This window comes from Protopterus annectens, chromosome 8.part0, assembly GCF_019279795.1.
Source record: "Protopterus annectens isolate FY-2018-M chromosome 8.part0, PAN1.0, whole genome shotgun sequence".
In the NCBI taxonomy this organism is placed as follows: Eukaryota; Metazoa; Chordata; order Ceratodontiformes; family Protopteridae; genus Protopterus; species Protopterus annectens.
Genome location: NC_056741.1, coordinates 928335949 through 928357846, shown reverse-complemented (window position 1 = coordinate 928357846; position 21898 = coordinate 928335949).

Below are 21898 nucleotides of genomic sequence, written 5' to 3'. Positions count from 1 at the left end.
TGCCTTATTTGTTTTGCAAAACCTTTTGAAATTATTTCACTTATTGTAATATTGACAGTGCTGACCAAAACTAAGCACTTTTCTCATTTGGGTTCCTGATTACCACCACATTTTTGACAGTTGAATATGAGGTTTCCTATGGGTTTTGCTGAGTCACCCATGTGCTTAGCTGTGTGTACCTTAAGCCTTTCTGAAGTAGCTCTGGATTTTACTGATGTTGCCACACCCTTGGGCTTGTATCTTTTAACCTTGTGCTGCATACTATCTACATGAGCTGCAGAAGGTACTAGAAGGCTCGCTTTCTCATTTGTAAGCATATTTGTTTTCCTTTCTGTAAGCTGGTATAGCTGACAAATCTCTGTGGCCTTATTTAATGTCAAATCACTGTCTTGAAGCAACATATTTCTCACTGTATCATTGTTAATACCACACATAAGCCTCTTTTAGCAACTCATCTCTCAAATCACCAAATCTGCATGTTTTTGCCTTATTTCTCAAGTCAGTTATATATGCTGCAAAGGTTTCACCAGGCTTTTGATCACTTGGTAAAATAAGTGCCTTTCCATTGTAATATTCATTTCGGGGTTACACATTTCTCTAAATTTATGTTTTAAGCACTCAGACTCTTCCCGCGTTTCAGCCAGTATCACAATATGGTGGTCTTCCTCCTCCCCTACAAATACAGCAGGTGCATACACAAATGAAGGCTGTCTTTCAATGGCCTCTGAACCAGCTAAAGTAAGCAGAATATATGCTTCTGTACATGTGTCTTTGTCAGAAAAAGCAGCCTATATAAAAATATCGTATACCTGCTCAAACACCCCAATTTTCTGCAATAGTGTTATCAAATACAAGCAGTGCAGGTCTATGAAATCCTTCTGCCATGCCCACAGATTATAGTAAAACACTATGCAGTCTTGGCCCTTGTAATTATGTATACACATGCACACAGACACACCAGGTCCCTGTAATAATATTTAAATGCACAATAAACTCTTCAAATTATTGTACTCTGCAAAATATTCTTAGAAATAAATTGTACTTTGCGAAATAACTGCTCTGTAATACTGCACATACTTAGAAACACTTTACACACTTCAGATATTTGAATAGCTTTAGCTTATGCGAAAAATTAGTTCATAGTAAAAAAAAACGGCTGTTTTTTGTTTTTTATACATTTTATGCAATTTAGATATTGTTTCAAATGTTTTCATAATTATTTCAAATATATTTATAAATATGTCACAGTTTCTGACATTTCATTTAATAAGAAATTTGTTTTGAGCACTCTGAGTGCTTTGTTTATATTTGTAGTGAAAGAAATCATTAAAGTGAGTTTTAGTACCTGGAATTTGTTTCCGACCTGTTTTGTGAGTTGTTTTAGCAGTTGGGATGATCCACTCATATATATTCCTCCACTTCTGACTGGTTGCCCCATGGCTGGATCCCATTCTGACACTGTGTCACTTGTCTTGTGTACATTAAGAAGACATTGAGTTTTGGGGTGGGATGCCTTCTGTGTGGAGTCTGCATGTCCTCCCTGTGGTCGTGTGGGTTTCCTCCGGGTGCTCCGGCTTCCTCTCACATCCCAAAGACATGCTGTAGGTGGATTGGGCACTCTAAATTATCTTTAGGCATGAGTGCGTGTGTGCCTTCTGTGGAAGGCTGGGCGCCGAGCTGGCAACTCGACACAGTAAAACTCCACTGCCAATCATGAGCAGACAGGTGATCCGCTGTGGTGACCCCTAACTGGGAAAAGCCGAAAGAAGAGGAAGATTGCATACAAATACATCAGGAACATTGAACTTAAACTATCTAACTAACTGACTGACTACATACATGTATGCCCTCACTCTGGCTGCTCACTCAAAATGGCACTGTTGCTTTCACATGCTCAGTACTTATATGCACGTGCCCACTGACTGGAATGCTTCTTAAAGATATATCATGCACTGTGATCTACACTACCTACATGCATGCATATAAGCCAGGACGGTATATAAAAGCACATTCCCTGGAGCTGTCAGAATGGAGGCAGAGCTTAATAGACTACCTGCAAGGATGGGAATTTTCCTGCATCACGTCCTACCATCTTCAATAGAATTAGAAGAAGAAGAAGAAATGAATTGTCTCTTCCTACAAATACAAGATCACTGTGTCTTCTTAAAAGATTTTTAAAAGGGCACATCGATCTTATATTTGTAGAAAGAGGGAATGCCTTTCTTCATCTGAAGTGTATTCACTCTAAAGTTTCTGCTTTCTCTCTTTAAACTTTACAGTTATTTCTTTATTGTTTTTCATGATCACATTTAAATTCCATGGCCTAACAGAAAAAAAATTAATTTTGCATCTTCATAGCATTTTGCTTAGGCACTTTGATCAGTTACTGAAGTGCACATAATAGAATTCTGATTTCAGTCTGAATGTCTGGGAGTTTGTTAAAGTAGGATTATTTATTATGGCCCATCATACATATAGTATATACATAAAAGGAGTTAATGCCACTATTTTTTTATTGTACGTCTTATTTATTTTATTAAGTGAATATTAAGAAATGTTAAATAATTCATGGACTTTGTAATAAATGTATAAATTATGTCCTTAACAGCATCTTGTTTAAGCTTTTCAAGTGATTGAAACTTGTTTGCAAGTACAGATACCCTACAAGCATGAGGTTAACTGTGGTGGGCTTCTTGATAAGTGTGCCTTTCAAATAAAAATCACTGGCTTCACAGGATGACATATAGTTATTGTCAACCTGCTGACTGTCTTCTGAGTACCCAAAGTCTCACAAGCTCAAACATCTGTCAGAACTGCAGTATCACTCAAGAACTCCTGAACAGGCTTGCTAATAACATCCACTCATCCTATTATGATTCTATGAGTGTTGTCCACTGCAGAAGTACAGCAAGTTATTGTATTTCAGATCAAAGATGTAGCTAGGCATACTCAGGGTACACAAGTAAGATTTTTTTTTTGTCTGAGCAACTGTCATAAAAGATATAGCTTATATAGATCACAGTATGATTAGGACTGCCTAAATTAATGTCTACTGAAAAGCATGTCGCACAGCTTACTTACAGACAAGCTCACTCACTTGCAAAATAGCATATTTTAATTACTGCAGGCAGCAGTGATTGAAAATGATACATCATTTCTTCAGTGTATAAGAAGCAACATTTGGAGAGATGTATGAGTTTTGAACACGAGATGGGAAACAATATAAGGCTTTGACTGCAAAATCCGAATTCTGGCTACATCCCTGTTTCACTTCTGTAAGCTGCTTGAGCTTGATGGTGTGCTCAGTGGCTCATTCAGCAGCTCAAAGACTATATTAAATACAAACACAGAATTTAGCCATGGTTTTTATGCTGTATTTCTATAGATCATTCCAGACTTAAATAACTATTTAAGCCACATCTTCTACACTGAATAGTTTTAGAATGGACAAAACAGTTTTTGGTTGGTGGCAACGCACGAAGCATTGGAAACCATCCAGGTGCAATTAACCATAGGCAAAACTGCTCTACAATTTGTAGCATGCTACAGGCCACCCTCTCAAACTCAGGAACCCCACACAGCCTTCCTGAAGACACTGGAGGGTATAAATGTATCTCCAAACACCATTACATTGGGTGACTTCAACTACCCGAATATAGACTTGGAACATTACTCAAGCCCCAACTTTTTAGCCCAAAGGTTCCTGGAGTTCATAAATTCAAATGCCATGGAACAATTTGTCACCGTTCCCACAAGAGGAGAAAATATACTAGATCTTATCATCACAAACATGGGGACAAAATGCTCCACACCGGAAGTATATCCCTCATTGGTGAGATCAGATCATAAACTAATCTCACTGGAAATCCACATCCCACCCCCACCCCAAACAAAAAAGACCACAGTGAAGAACTTCTCTAAAGCAAACTTCACACTACTCAAGACTGGTGTGGTATCCTTCAAGGGCCCCGAGCCAGTGGAAACCACAACCCAAGCTGCGGAAGCCCTTACAAATGCCTTCTACGAACACCTCCAGGACTGCATGGATCAGGCAATCCCTAATAAAACCAAGACTCTTTCCACCAAGGGCAAACGTCCAGTCTGGTGGACCCCAGCCATAAACAAACTTTACAATAAGAGGAGAAAGCTGTTACATGATAGAGCAAAATCCATAAAAGAGAAGACACCCTTGATCATTATTAGTAAAAAAATACGAGCACTCATAAAATCATCCAAGGCCAACTTTGAGAGAAAAATTGCCATAGATTCAAAAGACAATCATAAGGCCTTCTTCAGCTATGTTAGAAACCTGGGTGGAGTCTCCCAGATATGCTCAGAATTAGTCCAAAATGATACAAAAATCACTGAACCCACAGACATTGCCAACATACTGGCAGACAGGTTCAGTGCAAACTTCACCCCCCTCTCCCCCCCAAAAGGAGAGATAACTATCCCAGCAGAGTGTAGCCTCCCAGACATCTCAAATGCGCAGGTAAAAGCTGCTCTCTCTAAAGCTAAAAACACAGCATCAATGGGACCAGATGGTGTCCCCGGCTGTGTGCTACACGAACTCAATGAGGAACTAAACCCGCACATAAGGCAGCTGTTTAATCTTAACCTTACCACAGGATACGTGCCCAAGGAGTGGCGTACGGCAACTGTGGTCCCACTCCACAAAGGCGGTGCCTCTACGGACCCTGGTAATTACTGCCCCATAAGCTTAACAAGCCTGGTCTGCAAAGCTATGGAGAGGATTATAATGGAACTCATAAACAAAGACATAGGGGACTTGCAGACATTGGACCCGACCCAGTTTGGCTTTGTCAAGGGCAGATCATGCCTTTTGAACTTGGTCGACTTCTTCGAAACAGTCACCAAGGCCATTGATGAGGGAAAGGCAGTCCATACAGCCTACCTTGACCTTGCAAAAGCTTTCGACACAATACCCCACTCAGGTATTATAGAGAAACTTACCAGCTTAAATGTAAACCCATATGTCACAAGATGGGTTGCAAACTGGCTAAAGGACAGAACCCACAGGGTTAGAGTTGCTGGCACCATGTCAGACTCCAAGTCGGTCACAAGTGGTGTCCCACAGGGCTCAGTCCTTGGCCCCCTGTTGTTCGGCATCTACTTCTCAGAAGTACAGGCAAAGATAGGAGGACTATGGCTGACAAAGTTTGCAGATGACTGCAAACTGGGCGCCATAGTAGAAAGTACATCGAGCACAGATATCCTTCAGAGGGGTCTCACAGAAACTGATAGCTGGTGCCAGAGCCATGGCCTGAAGTTAAATGCCAAAAAATGTATAGTCATACCCTTCGGGAAAAACAAGGTAACCCCAAGCTACCATATAGGTGGCAATCCACTAAGCACAGAAGAGGTTATCAGGGACCTGGGGACCCAGGTTGACAGTGGCCTTTCTTTTGACACTCACATTGCTAAAGTGGTTAGAAAGACCTTCTACATTGCCCACCTGATCATGAAGGGATTCACATCCAGATCAAGTGAGGTCATTGTTAGCCTGTACTCTTCACTTATCAGACCAATGATCGAGTACAATGCCCCATTCGGGATGTATCTCACCCGACACCTGCAGCAATTGGAGAGACCCCAAAAGTTCCTCACCAAAAGGATAAAGGGATTCCAAAATCTGTCATATGCTGCCAGACTGAAGAAACTCCAGCTCTATTCAGTTGCATACCGTCTGCTCAGAGGTGACCTGTGCCTGACATACAAGGCCATGTCCAACCCGGAATTAATGGACATGCTCCACCTCAAAAAATCCAAATCTACCAGATCCACTAGAGCAAGCGACTTAAACCTTAGCATGGATATAAATAAGACATGCTGGAGGGATAGATTTGTCACTCAGAGACTCCTTATGCTGTGGAATAAAATCCCGGTCCATGTGAGGCAGAGCACCTCGCTGGCTCTGTTCAAGAGAAATCTTGACTGGTGGATGGGAGATCGTAGGTTTACCTCGGGAATCATCTCTGTGTCACTGCTGGACAGAGGCACAACAAACTAATGGGCACAATATTCTTTAACATAAGGGGTGGCATAAGCCACAAAACTTTGGGCTAGGCCTATAAATGCCTTAGGGCAGATAGCCTAGTATAAACCTATGAACCTATGAACCTATGAATAACAGTTTACTTTAGTTCTTCTTGGGAATTTTTGAACTGCCCTGAGCACAAGGCATAACTCATTAAATATAATGCGGTGGATGTAAAATAAACATTCTATATTTTTTTTCAGGCTAATTTTCATTTGGGGATATAAAAATAAGATAAATGTAAAAGGCAGAGTTTCTGTGAAAAAGATCATTGATTGCAAGTTACACAGGCCACCTGCATGTCTCATGGACAATCCAGCAGAATTCATCATTCTCTGCCCATTAGCGTTGACTTCATTGTCAAGAGTAATCATTCTGTACAGGTTAAATGGGCTAAAAGGTACATTGCTGCAATTATGATGCATGTATGTGCTATCATAAAGAAGAAAAAGGGAATTCAATAATCTACTCACTGCAATATAAGTTCTGTGAGGAGACAAAAATAAGTACTGACAGAAAATTAAAGACCACCTTCCTTAACAGCTATAAATAAATGCAATCAGAGGGTCATGCTGCTCAGTGCTAGAAGTCTAAATCTCAAGACGCACTCGCTCGAAGCACTCCTCAAAATGGAGGACATCGACATGTGTGCTGTAATGTAGACCTGGTTTAAAGTGGCAGAAAGCACCCCTCCACTACCAGGCTATAACTCATTTCACACCTTTTGGCTCTGAAACATAGACCGAAGCTCCAAAGGTGGTGGTGTCTGCATATTCATAAAGGATATGACACCTCCAGACTAGTAGCCCAGCATAACACATCTGAGATACTTCAGGTACAACTAACATTGGGTAAGATGGAGATCCAGGTCACAGCCTGCTATAGGTCCCCAACCATGTCCCTAGACACTCACTACATGGTCCTAAGCACCCTGGAATCAATCAAGGTCCAACCAAACACTCTCATACTAGGAGACTTCAACTACCTCTCCATCAACTCGGAGAACTACTCATGCACCAATACACTGACCCAATGCTTTCTCGAATTCATCAATTCCAGTGCCCTGAACCAGCTCATTCTGACCCACACTAGAGGAAGCAACATCCTTGACCTGGTTATTACTAACATGAGCGACCATTGCTCTACACCAATAGTCAATCCCTCCCTGGTCATATCCGACCATAAACTACTCACCATGGGAATTCACATCTCACCCACACATGACGCAAAGGTAACCACCTTGAAAAACTTCTCCAAAGCTGACTTTTGACTCCTAAAAACAGAGGTGGCTAACTTCATGGCACTCATGCCAATGGAAAACAGCTGTGTCACAGCTGAATCATACACCAATGCACTGTACGAGCATGTACATAAATGCATGGAAATAGCCATACCCAACAGACCAAGATGCTCTACTCCAAACAAAAGAAGCCAGCCTGGTGGCCCACTGCCATTAATAAACTTTACAAAAGAAGGAAGAAACTGTTGCAGAAAAAGATGATGTCCCAAGACAGGAAAAACTCCCTTATTAGCCTCAACAAAAAGTTGAGATCCCTCATCAAATCCTCTAAAACCAGCTATGAAGGCAAAATTGCAGCAGACACAAAAAACAATCACAAAACCTTCTATAGCTATATCAATAACCTCCACGGCAATACCCAGATTTGCTCTGAGTTACTGCACAATGGTACCTCTTATAATAAGCCAACAGATATTGTCAATATACTGGCTGACAGATTCAGTGCAAACTTTACCCCTCCCCCCAGTGGACCAATCACAATACCAGAAGGATACCAGGCACCCAGCATTACTGCAGCACAGTTTAAAGTTGCATTGTCCAAGGGCAAAAATACAGCTTCCATGGGACCTGATAATATCCCTGGCTGCATTCTACATGAACATCAAAGCAAACTGGCACCACATCTGTTTGCCCTGTTCAGTCACAGTCTCACCTCAGGATTTGTCCCTACCGAATGGTGCACTGCTACAGTCATCCCTTTCCATAAAGGGGGAGCAGCTACAGACCCTGAGAATGTTCAGCCCAGTTGAGTGCTATTAGTACATGGCTACATCCATTTGTGTTTCTGACTTCATATTCCTGACTAAGGGTATGTGCAGACTATTCTGTAACACCAGCAACTTACTCAGTGTATGACAACACTATTTCACATATGGGCCCATGTTCTGGCCTCTGTCCTCCCCCTACATACCAGGCTTTGTCCATATTACATGCAGTCAGGGGTTGTTATGTAATGGCCTGTGATTATGTCATGCTGCCATTCCTGCCATCATTCCAGTGCTGTTGTGGCCCCCACACATATTGTGGGGTAGGGTCCATATATATGTGGGCTTCATCTGCACAAAACATGTGTGCCCTTCTGCAGTCCAGAGGTCAGTTTATGTAACAGTGTTATATGCCCCTGTAAGCCAGTCTATGGGGGTGGGGTATGCACCATATATAACCTAGCCTGTTACAACATGAGGGATATCGGTAGTAAGTCGCCTTAAGGTATATGGCTGTGCATTAGCATACATTTCACCTTGGGAAGATTGATGGCCTACTGCTTACTGCCATACAGACTGTTCTGTTTGTCAGTGTGATTGTGATGTTTTCAGTCATGCATTTTTATGTAACAGATACATCCTATTGTATCAGTTTAAGTCTTTTCCCCCTAGGGATTGAGTACAGATTGTAAATAGAGGCTGCTGGACTATACATCTGCATTACTTACTGTTGATTGATTGTTATCCTATGACCCAGTCTGTCTTTACTGTTTTACTACTTGCAGGCCTTGGCCTGGACAGCAACATATGTTATGCTTTCAGATTACTGTATTAAATTATCTGCTTGAGAATTGCATTAATCTGTTTGTATGCATTTCAAAGTATAAACAGCCATATGACATGGCATATACAACTGTGATAGTGCACAAATAATTTCTTATATATGCAAACCTCTGTGTGATGTCATATCCGTTGACTTCTCTGTGGGTATAAGTTTCAGGCAGCAGTTGTCTGTTTTATGAGTGACTCATACACTGTCCATTTAAAAATGTGCCAACTGTAGGAATACTGGCTGTTCAATATGCTTTGCACCCTCTATATATGTATCTTTGTATACATATCTATGTGTGTGTATGTGCAGTCACATATATATCTATATGTATGTGTATATATATATATATATATATATATATATATATATATATATATGTGTGTGTGTGTGTGTGTGTGTGTATCTCATATATGTGTGTGTGTGTGTGTGTGTGTGTGTGTGTGTGTGTATATGTATCTTTGGAATGTTCATTGCTTCCACATTGTACATTCCCTATGGTAGCCAGACTGTTCTGCATGATATGTTATTAATACCATCATGAAATTATATAGGTTGGATGGATTACTGTTATCGTCTTGTGGCCACCTTGTGTAGGGTCCTGGGTATGGGATTTGCAACAGTTGGTATTGTATTGCAGGGCAGATCTGTTTGGCTGTGGGGGAGGTGGTGATATCAATACTTACAAGAGATATTTAGTTTGGGTCCCTTCATCCCCATTAATGGTGCCTTTGCTCATATATGTATTTGTTATCTTCTCTTTTATATCTATAAATATATATCTGTGTGTGTGTGTGTGTGTGTGTGTGTGTGTGTGTGTGTGTGTATATATATATATATATATATATATATATAGAGAGAGAGAGAGACATATATATGTAGACATATATATCTATAGATGCATGCATATGTATATATATATATATATATAGATAGATAGATATAAATATATATATATATATATATAGATAGATAGATAGATATAAATATATATACATACACGCACATACACCTACATGTATAAATACACTTCCTGTACTGTCGAATGACTGTGCTGGATGATATGTTTGTGAAAACATCAGGGTTATGTATATCTGACATGGCTTAGTGGTAACTCACTTTGGCTATGGTGTGCAGTGTCCTGGGTTCGAACCTTGCAAAGGCTGTTTATTTTGTTGCTGGACAGAACAGGGGCCATTGGATACAGAGTGATTAAGGCACTTTTAAGCAGCTGTAAGCGGGTTTGCACGGAAGTAAGCACTGCTAACTTCCGGTTCCAGTTTCTTATACTGATTTAGCTTCTCAATTGCTTAACCAGTGTAGGCATTGCTTACCCTCACACAAACAGGCTTAAACCCACTTACTGCTGCTTAAAAGTGCTTACTCCAGCTCATCCCCGTCCCCGTGCTAATTTCTTTAAAAGAAATGAAAAAGGGTTGATAGGAAAGTGTCAAAAAAGGGGCACGAAGAGGGAAAGACAGTAGGGAAAATAGCTAGGGGAAGTGCAGGATGGGTGTAGGGAAGGTCTATCGCTGCCCATTTCTTCTACATCAACAGCTGTGCATATACACTGATTTGGAGGTAGATTGGGACACTCATACCCCTGAGACAGGGGTGAGGACAACAATATGCTGTGAAGCCAGTTAGACCAGATTACATGTGTCCATTGGACATGTGTGTGAAATGGACAGTTATGTATTGGTAGAAATGTTTTGGGGGGAACAGATTGACCTTTTTTTTAAGGTAAGAGTGGGATGTTAGGGAGGGATAGTAGGTATATCTGGGGAGGTAGTTTGGGTAAGATAACAGCGGTATATGACACATGTGGGGGATAAACACCTTAGATGGGAAGGGGTGTTTGGAAGTTGGAAGCCCATGAGTCCCCTAGTGGAAACAGTGGGACTGAGGTCCCCACCCATGGGCAGTCACCAGGTGGCTGTGCTGCAGGCTGAGTAGAAAGGCCAGGCTGACCCTCTAGTTGTGCCACGCGGCCCTCAAGCTGGCATAGTAGATCTCCAAACTCCCTGCAGAGCTCGCTACTCACCAGACCCCAGACTTGACGACTGGTGACAGTGTCCTGTCCATGCCCACTCCCAGGGGGGTGCAAACCCCATCCCCAGATGTGGTTCCCCCTGAAGGTGATGCAGGACAAGCAGATGAGAAGGTCCCGGGGTGGGCTCCAGACATGCTGGTGCCCGGTGCCATGGCCAGATGAGGTGGGAGTGATGGGACCGGCCTTCCCAATCATGCTATGGTGTTTCACTGTTATAACATACATGGGCTAGTAATAGTCAACACATTCCAGGATTAGGTATAATACCATCCATAGATATTCCCAATAACTCAAAACACTAGATATGGAGCAGTTGCATGGCAAACAGAAGACATGCATGTATGGCCAGTGGCAATTACAACAGCATGCAGGTACACTGATGGCAGCATGCCACCAATGTGGGAGTATTTCAACATGGCACATGCATAGAAACAAATTTAAATATTTATCAAACAATAGGACATATGTGTCAACAGTAGATTTAATAGAGCGCATACCGATTGAGTTGTGTATTTAGTTTATTATTGCAGATATGGTGCAGTGGGGAAAGATGTCAATTAACAACTTGTGTATCCCTGTAGTTCTCATTACTTTCCTAGTCAGTGCTGTGATCTGAACCTTACAGGTATTATTACACTACCCTATGGCCTTAGTTTGGACAATGGTATGGATGTAGACAACTATATACTTGATCTGAGTTTTACCTGCAGTATACACCTCTTACCTGGTATACCTGTGGAGATATTGTTTGTTAACACTACCTGACTGTTTCTACACATATTTCTAGATTCCAGGTTGATGTTATGCACATACCTGTCCATCTCTTATTGTACACACTCTGGGCATGTCTTGACAACATGCAGGTGAAACCGGGGCATATTTTGACTATTAATTACCCTCATAAACCTTTGGTGAGTTGTACAATGACAGGTTTGTTTTCATGGACATTTTCCAAATATGTACAGGCCTGACAGTCAGTTATATGACATTATACAATTCTTCCTCTAAAACGTGCACGCTGATTGACCAGCCCAACCAGCGTGCCCGTTGTAAATCCCTCAATATACTAACGGAAAAAGGTCCGGTCGCCCAGACTTTTTCGGTTAGTATAAAACACTGTCTCGCTATGTTAAAAGAGTTTAACATAGCGACACAAGTTTAAAAAAAGCAACGCAGATCTCCGTTGCTTTTTTTAGAGCTGTCTCGCTATGTTAAACTCCTTTAACATAGGGACACAGTGTGTAAAAAGCAACGGAGATCTTGCGATCTCCGTTGCTTTTTTTTTTAAAACCTGTCTCGCTATATTAAATGGGTTTAACATAGCGAGACAGCTTTAAAATAAGTAACGGAGATCTCCGTTGCTTATTTTAAACCTATCTTGCTATGTTAAACCCATTTAACATAGCGAAACAGTAAAAAGCAACGGAGATCTTGCGTTCTCCGTTGCTTTTGCCCACAGCTCTGATGTATTGCGTAGGCATGCACAGTACATCAGAACTGCCACGGAATACCAGACAGCTGCGGAAGGGTAGCAAAGAGGCATTATACAATGCCATTATTTAAGAAAAGTAATTATTTCTTTTCTTAAATAATGTCATTAATATAATAACCACTTCTGGGTGTGGGTAATGCAGGATTTAACCACGGTTGTCTTTGTTTGGTCCCTCGGGCTTTGCCCTCAGGACCAAACCATGCCAACCGTGGTTAAATCCCGCATTACCCACACCCAGGCGTGGGTTATTGCTATATTAAATGCTGCCTACATGTCAGAGATTAACACGTTAATATGCCAGGGGGACAGGGTAACAGTCAGCAGATATGGGCCAATTAACTGGACATTCTGGACAAATCAATACACTTGTGGGGTATGATTGTGCATACAGTTTACTACCACTCCCAAGATTCCAACCATGGCTGTGTCTGCTAAAAATAAAACAGTGTACATCACAGTTGAGTATGCTATATAGATATTGCTGTGTATCTCTTCTCTGATTTCTGTCTATAAGTCTCCCACGGTTTTACAATCTGACCTTGTAATTTCAGCACTCTTGTACAGGGTTTCCTAGACAGTTTTATTATGTAGCACAGTGTGGATGACAGTGATGAGTAATACCTTATTATTCAGAGCAACTGCAAACTAACAATGCCATACAATACCATAGTAAACAGTACCAGTCCAGGATTTCAATCTTTTATTTCTAGGCACAGTTTTCATATCTGACAGACATCTGGGGGGAATGTTTGTTAGCACTACCTGATTGTTGCCACACATATTACCAGATTCCACATTATTATTATGCAGATACATCTCACTCTCTTATTGCACACACTCTCGTCACAGCTTCACAACATGGGGGTGGAGATGGGACATAGGTGGGTTATTACTTTCATACCATTTTGGGGAGTTGCTAGACTGACGGGTTTGTTATTATAGATGTCTGACAATAAGTTGTATGTCATTATTTGCTGCCTAAACATCTGGGATCATCCCACTGATTTGCTAGGGGGACAGGGTGACAGGCAGTGGATATGGACCACTTAACTGGACATTCTGGACATATCTGTACAGTTGTGGGGTATGATTCTGCATACAGCTTACTACCACTCCCACTCGAACCATGGCTGTGTGTGCAAAAAACTCAGCATTTCACATCTCAGTTGAGTGCACTATTTGGATTATGTTGTTTATCTTTTCACCTTTTTCTATCTAAGTATCGCTCAGTTGTACAATATGACATCTTATGATTACAGCAGTCATATACAGACATTCCTATACATTTTATTTATGTAGCACAGTATGGGTAACTTTGCTTAATACAACAGTACAATTAAGAGATTGCAACACTACATTATCATATGATACCAGAGTAAACACATGCATTCCAGCAGTTAGACCTTTATTGTCAGGCTGTTAACCTTTTATTTACATACAACCTATATGAGACTCTTCCTGCCATATTGTCTGGTATATTCAGTATATGCCTTAAACAATACAGGTTTCATACGGGCAATTAACTTTCTACTACTTTTAGATTTATTTCTTATGACAGTACATGCAAGAGTATTATTAACCTGCCTCATGACACAATCTCTGTAGTCTACAGGCATGGGCTTCCGGGTTCACAGCCCACTCATCTGCCACTGTCAAAGACATTAGAGGAATATTTAACCATACCAATCCATAATATACATGAGCTGGCAATTATTAAACAGGTAGTGGACTGATATTTACACATGGCTGGGACATCCCCCATCCTCCTAGCTTTTTGGATCCACTGATCCAAGAGCTCCCTCTTTCTCCACTTCAGGTTGGCATAGTGATGCCTGACCTACTCACCAGTTCAAGGTATGCCAGTGGCACTGATGAAGTCATGGGTGAGACGGGCTCAGGCTTCCACTTTATATTGAGAAACCTGGTACTGACCCTGCAGCAGTCTCTGGTCATGGTCTTTATCAAGGAGTCCTGCCATGACTTTGGACTCATGGATGCCCCAGCACATCACCTGAAAGTACACTCCCTTTCCCACATCAGTCATAGTGCCTACAGGAGAAAGCTGCAACCAGTTATAAGATGTATTCCCATCCGTTGGGTTTAAATAGGGTCGATTTCCCACTATTGGCAAACCTGCTTAACTAAGGTTGGCATTGCTTAAAGCGGTATACCAATGGGTAAACTGATTTAGCTGGCCTGCACATTGCTTACACCTAGTAAGCAGGGCTGTGCAAAGCTTAGTGTTGCTTAATTTTTAATTTGCATACTATTTGCTGAAATCATGTTATATATGTGTTTGGTATCCATGATCCATGTGTATGTACACTGCATGGTGTCCTTGTATTTATTAGGGGATTTCAACACTTTATTACAATGACACCTCATATCTGGACTTAATGCAGTACTCCAGTTCACATATTTATGCTATGTAGTAGGTTATACAGCATAAAACTGTATATAGATTCCTTTCACATATTAAGTTTAATATTCCTATAGTGAGGATCTATTTGGTGATATCTCAATCTTATGTACTGCTGTGATGGCTTACTGGTTGACTACTGTGACTATAGTGTACAGGGTCCTAGGTTCAAGACCTGCAATGGCTGTTTATTTTGTTGCTGGGCAGAACAGCGGCTGTTGCATACAGAGTGATTAGGGTACTTTTAATCAATTGTAAATGGGTTTGCATGGGTTTGCGCAATGATAAGCAATGCTAACCGCTGGTTAAATATGCTTACCGAGATTTAGTTCAATATTGCTTAACCTGTGTGCGCATTGCTTACACTCATGCAAATGGACTTAAACCCACTTACTACTGCTTAAATCTGCTTACTACTGCTTAATAGTGCTTGCTCCCACTTACCCCCACACTAATTTAGACAGAAATGTAAAATGGTTCTTGGGAAGGTGATGGATTTATACACTATATGGATTTATCATTCATTACACATTATATCTTCAGTTTGTATCCCTGATTCATGTGTACATATACTGTATGGGGCACTTGTGTTTATTTGTGGGTTTTAATACATTATTACAATGACAGCTCACATCTGCATTTAATGTAGTACTCCAGTTCACAAATATATGTTATTTAGTAGGTTATGCAACCAAAAATATTGTTCATAAAGTGATTTGACATGGAAAATGTACTGGGGTGAGACTTGAACCGGGAATGACTGCTCGTAAGGCAAATGCTCTGACCACTTCACTATTGCAGTACTGCTTCATTTGCATATATCTTGATATTTATCTTCTTGTGCCATTTAAGCTGCAGTATATGTAGCTAAGCAATGGGCAAGCCCACACACCTACAGTTAAATTTTATCTGTTTGATAAAAAGAAAATTAACTTGTTTATATTATTATATTTTAACTGTTGCTCTTATAAACTTGGGGGGGGGGTTGCTGGGGGTATGCAACCCCATATGGACGGTCTCACTCAATGTTATTGCTAAACTGCAGTTCTTGATTGCAGGGGCATGTATATTGTGAAAGTTCTGCTCTCAGACATGCCCCCCTGTACTTGTCCATGCTCTGTGCCCATTTCAGAGCTCAGGCAGCGTGCCTTCATTAATATGCATGGGGCGCTGCTGTGCTGCTCTTAAATGATCGTTTCCATGCAGGACTAAGCTAGTGCTGCATGGAAGATTAATGAATCTGGGGGATTGACTAATGAGGATTTATGAATACAACAAGAACACGTGTTTCTTTTTTATATGGGATGTGTTTGCATTGGTGGTAAGTGAGAGTTTGTGAGAGTTTTTCCTACTGCTGAAACTTTTGGATGCACCAAACATTTTGGCATTAGGGCGGGAGAATATATGTGCTTGTTTGTGGGTTAGGTTTAGAGGAAGAGCTAGGGAAGGTGAAAGATTCAGTGTTGCACATGTGTGCTGAGATACATGAAGGGGTAGGTGTGTGAGTATGTGAATATTTCCAGTTAGAGCTCGAGTGAGTGATAGTGAATGGGATACATTTACTGTTCTGCATGAGTGCTGCCATATCTGAAGTTTGTGCAACTATCTTGTTTAATGGTGTTGTTAGAGAAACATTTTTTGTAAGGTAATATGTAGGGTTGGGGTTAGGAGTTTGACCAAGGATAGGATAGGATTAGGTTTAGCAAACACGAGTAAGGTGGTATTGTTAGGCATATTTTTGTATTTTGTAACTTGTCAGAAATTCAGTTTTTTGAGATCACGTGTTTAACAGCCCATCTAGGAATTTTCAAAAACTGTCTTTATATATCTATATCTGTCTATCTATATATCTATAGATATATCTATCTATAGCTATAGCTATATATATATATATATATATATATATATATATATATATATATATAGTAGAAGCTTATTTGTCATGAGGACTCAGGGTGGCTGCGGTGGTGCAGCAGTTAGTGTTGCCACCTCACAGTAGGAGTTTTTTTGGTTCAACCCTCAGCTGGGGTGTCTTCTGTGCGGAGTCTGCACGTCCTCCCTGTGGTCGTGTGGGTTTCCTCCAAGTGCTCTGGATTGAACACTCTAAATTGGCCTTAGGTGTGCATGTGTGTGCCTTCTGTGGAAGGTTGGGCCCTGGCCTGGCAACTTGACACTGTAAAACTCTACTGCCAATCATGAATGGACAGGTGATCCTCTGTGATGACCCCTAACCTGGGAAAGAACAAGATTTGTCATGAGGACTCACATAGATAACACCACTGCATACTGACATTTACATGAAACACACATATCCCACTGTATCTGTGTTATGTGAACATACACACACATACATTATATATTACACATTGATTTAAAAATATTCCAGTGCCACTAAGTCTTATGACCTTTCATGCTTTGGCAGTATCCTCCCTAATGCCACACCACCTTGTTAGGGTGGTGCAGTAGTGCAGCGGTTAACATTGTCTCTTCACAGCAAGAGGGTCTCTGGTTTGATTCTTGGCTGGGGTGCATCCTTTGAGGAGTCTCCATGTCTTCCCTGCATGTGCATGAGTTTCCTCCGGTTACTCTGGTTTCCATCCACATTCCAAAGCCATATGTCTGGAGCAATTAACCCTGGGTCTGTGCTGAAAATAAACTCTGTCCTAGTCAGACTTTCCAGGTCAGCAAATGGTAAATAAAAAAGAGGGCCAAACTATTCAGTCACACAGTAAATCTGTGGTTTTCTTTTATTCATCTAGCCTGTATTTAAAGGATGATGCTGAGCTGCTTTGGTTAACATGCAGAGAAATCTTATTCTAAATGTTGGGGATGCACTATGTACTAAACCTGTTTTATTTGTTCCTTGATTATGTGAGATACATCCCTGTTTATGCATATCTGTACTAAGTATGGTAGTATTCTTTTTCTGATTATATATTGGATGAAACTGTATAGCTGTAATGTTTAACTGTTACTTAATACTGTATTAACATTGTATCAAAGCTTTTCTCCTCGGGTCTCCACTGAAAAAGGGCATCTGCCCAGAGGGACTAACTCGGTCAACAAATGTCAAATAAATAAACTTTTACTGTTGGCAGAGGTTTAGGTCCCAGATTCTATACTGGTGTAAATATTTGACTTGTTGTGATGGAGGAGGCCCCAGACAAACAGGTTCCTGGTGATGCAGTAAGCAATGCAGAGCTTTCTCATTGGATCTGTATTAATTTTGCGAAAGACGTATTCATTGAATACGTCTTCCACGAACAAACAACGCAGAAATTCACTTCCGCGAACAGCAGAATTTTTCCCATCGTTCACAAACACTTGCCCACTAAGCATCCAGAACACATAACAGACTAAATCAAATCCTCCCCCAAGTGGGGGGCTTCACCCCCAAGCCCCTTCACAATCCCCCTAACTATATATACTAACTCCAAGATTGCACTACAGTGAGGGAAAAGGGCAAAGTTGAGTTGATGGCCAAGTGTTTGTGAACAGTGGGAAAAATTCTGCAGTTGCTGAAGTGATTTTCAGTGGTTGTCATTCACAGAAGACACCTCCCATAAAGTGTCTTTTAGAGAGTGAAAAAGGAATAGAGCTTCCAACATCTCTCTTGTTAATTCAGGTTCTTCAGCCTTATAATATTGTTTTGTTTTTACCATTTGGGGTCTTTCTAAATGTCTGATATGTTTAATGAGATATATTCCAAAGGGGACATTGTTTTCAATAATTGGTGTGATCGGTGCTGAGTACAAGGGAGTGGTTTCCTCTTTAGACCATTATTATATATTTTTTTTGAAATTATATGCACTAAATAAAAGGATTTTATGACAACTGTTGCCACATGATGGTCAAAAGACAGGGGAATTATCAGCTATGTTACTACATTCCTTACCTCTTTTTCATGTTTATACTAGTGTGTTGTCTATACTGTATCATGAAGTGGTGGGTCGTTCATAGGTTCATAGGTTGGTAGTAGGCTGTCGGCCCTAGGGCCTATACAAGCCTAGCCATAACAATTCCCTGGATATTTTTTCCCGCAATATTTACTTCCCTGGACCCCTGTCTAACAGGTTGACTGACATGATCCCTGGCTTGTCTACAAAAAGTGATGATTCTACATTTTCTGGCATTTAGTTTGAATCCATTTTTGAACACCAAGATTTCACTAGGGAGCATTAATTCTGTAGAGATTGTGTATAAGAGATTGAGTTACAAAAACTCTCAGCTTGCAGTCATCTGCAAACTTTGTTAGACAGTGGTCTTGGTTCTAGACGTGAAGTAAATGCAAAAAGGAGAGATCCCAGCACATGCCTCTGAGGGACACGTGATAATTTCATAAATTCTGATGAGGCACCTGCAATTTGGACAGTGTGAGTTCTGTCCTTCAGCCATTCTGATATCTATTTTGCCACATATGGATCATTTTTATACCATTTAGTGTCAGTATAGTCTCAGCACAGGGAATGATGTTGAAGACCTTAACCAAACCAAAATATGCCATATGCACTCCATGGCCACCATCTACAGCCTCAATAACCCTTTTGAAGACACTTTCCAGTTTCAGTAGACAGGATCTGCCCCTTCACAAGGCCAAACTGTCTGGGGTCATATCTAACTGGATTTTTGATACAGTAATTAATGCAGTTAGTAATAATACATTCCATGGATTTGCAGGTGAGGCTTCCATGGCTGATAGGTATGTAATGTGCCATTAAATATAGATTTAACCATTTAAGGATTGTGCCCAGAATGGCACATTGACACTATTAATTAAGCAACCAGGCATGTGGCCAGATCCAATAGAAGAAGTAGTTTTGGGATTCTAATATATTCATGAAAACATAATCACCTTTACTGGGCTACATATGTAAACCATTAGCTATAAGGGATAGATAGATGGATGGTTAGATAGCTAGAGTTATAGATAGATAGATAGATAGATAGATAGATAGATAGATAGATAGATAGATAGATAGACAGACAGATATGCATATCAGTGTATACTGAAAAAAAATTAAACATTGCAGACAGAGAGCCATCATACTATCAGACAAAACATTTTGAACACTGATATGTAGTAATGCTACAGCAAACATAACAAATCCAAACATAGTGTATGAATGTCATAATTGTAGGTGGGTAGACTGATTATTGCTTATGAATAGGATTAATAAAGAGCAAAGAACAAGAGCAATTCACACCCATAATGAAGGAATTTCAGTTTTGTAAACGAGATATGTTATCAGATAACACATTCCAGGTGTAAGCCATTTGAAGGATTCCCTTTAGATCAGAGTGAATCAAAGGAAATGAATGATGAAAACACTGGCTAAAAGGAGAGAATTATAATTTATGTTCTATATGTTTGTGTAACAGCATACATCCTTAACGTTCCCTGTAAAATAAATTCTTCCTTATTTCTGCTGTATCATTTTCCAATATGTAATGCTTACCAGCTGACAGACTTCTCAAACTATGATTATAACAGTTCCACATGGGTGCTGTACTTTACAGCACACATTTTTTTCAGCATCACTTAGAAACATTATAGCTTTAGACGTCATATTATGTTTAGAACTGCCCAAATTAATGGCTTCAAGTACAGGCACGTAGCTTACTCACAGATACAATTTGTAATCTGAAAACAATATGTTTAATAGTTTAACATGTACTATATGAAAATGATGCATATATTTGATATGTGCTGGGGGCAACATTGTGAGAAATGTGTCCATATTTTAAATACTAGTTCAGCTGAAGGCAGCCATAATAATTTGTGATTACAAAACAGAATTAGCGGCTGCATCCCTGCATTCCAGTCATGAAGAGGAGAGAATGGATGAAAACAATAAAGAAAAACTCACACACCAAATATTCTGTGACCTAATATTTTGTACCAAAAAGTCACAGTTCCACACAAAATGTTCTTGGCAGGTTTCATTGATAACCTGGGCAAGAACAATGCCAAACGTTAATGCTTCTTGTTAAAACAAGTACTGTCTATTTGTAGTACATAATAACTAAAATCCATCGTATTTATTTGCAAGTGGAAACATACCACTGTAGGAGACAAAGTCTGAGATTCAGAAAATTTGCATTGCTGTGAGTGATTTTGTGTGACGAATCTCCATGTGTAGGGCATGTGTGATTCAAAGAAATACATATCACTGGCATTAACTGTGGGGGAACAGAGCTGGACATGTTGTATGTTAATGACCATATAATGAGGTAGTAATGAGATGTATTATTAAAGTGAATTATTTTGTATATACAAATGAGGGAAATCAAAATGTGAAGTGAGTCAGTGACATATAAACAGTGTGCCACAGAGCTGTACACACCATGGAACTGAACATCATCAATTCCTATGTTCATCCTGAGGGAATAGAAAATAATTTAGCTGGTGTAAGGAATGTGGGAAATTGGCATAATGGTAAAGGTATTTATCTTATAGACACAAGGTACAGGGTTTGATTCTCACCTGGCTTAATTTACTAGCCTTAATATGGCCCACAAGGGCATCTAGCCTAATTTCAGAAACTGCTGATGCATTAGCACATGTGTGTTTTTAATATGCTGCAATTGCAGTGAAAAGCCACAGTGGTGTGATTCCCCACCACTGGAGACACCATGTCATCTGACCTCACTTAACTTATCAAGCACTCCATGGCATCAAATGTAGATTCTTCTGATGTTATAGGAAAACTATTTTGCACATACTGGACATGTGTAGGCCACATCTGCAGCCCTGTCACATTCAAGGACAACCAATCCCTGTGGAAATGACTGTTTGTGCAGCAATACACATAGTAGTTACAGGGAGCTTCCAGTGACCTACTGTGACCACAGTGGAGGCACTTCATATATCTGTCTGAGGAATACCCCATAAGTTCCTTGATGCTATGCTGCAGCATGCTAGGAAGCATATCTGGTTTCCAAGTACTAAATAAGAAAGAGGGGAACATCATGTCAGACATCTACAATGTTGCCTATAATATGAGGTTTTGGATGTCATAGACTGCATTCACATTGAAATAAAA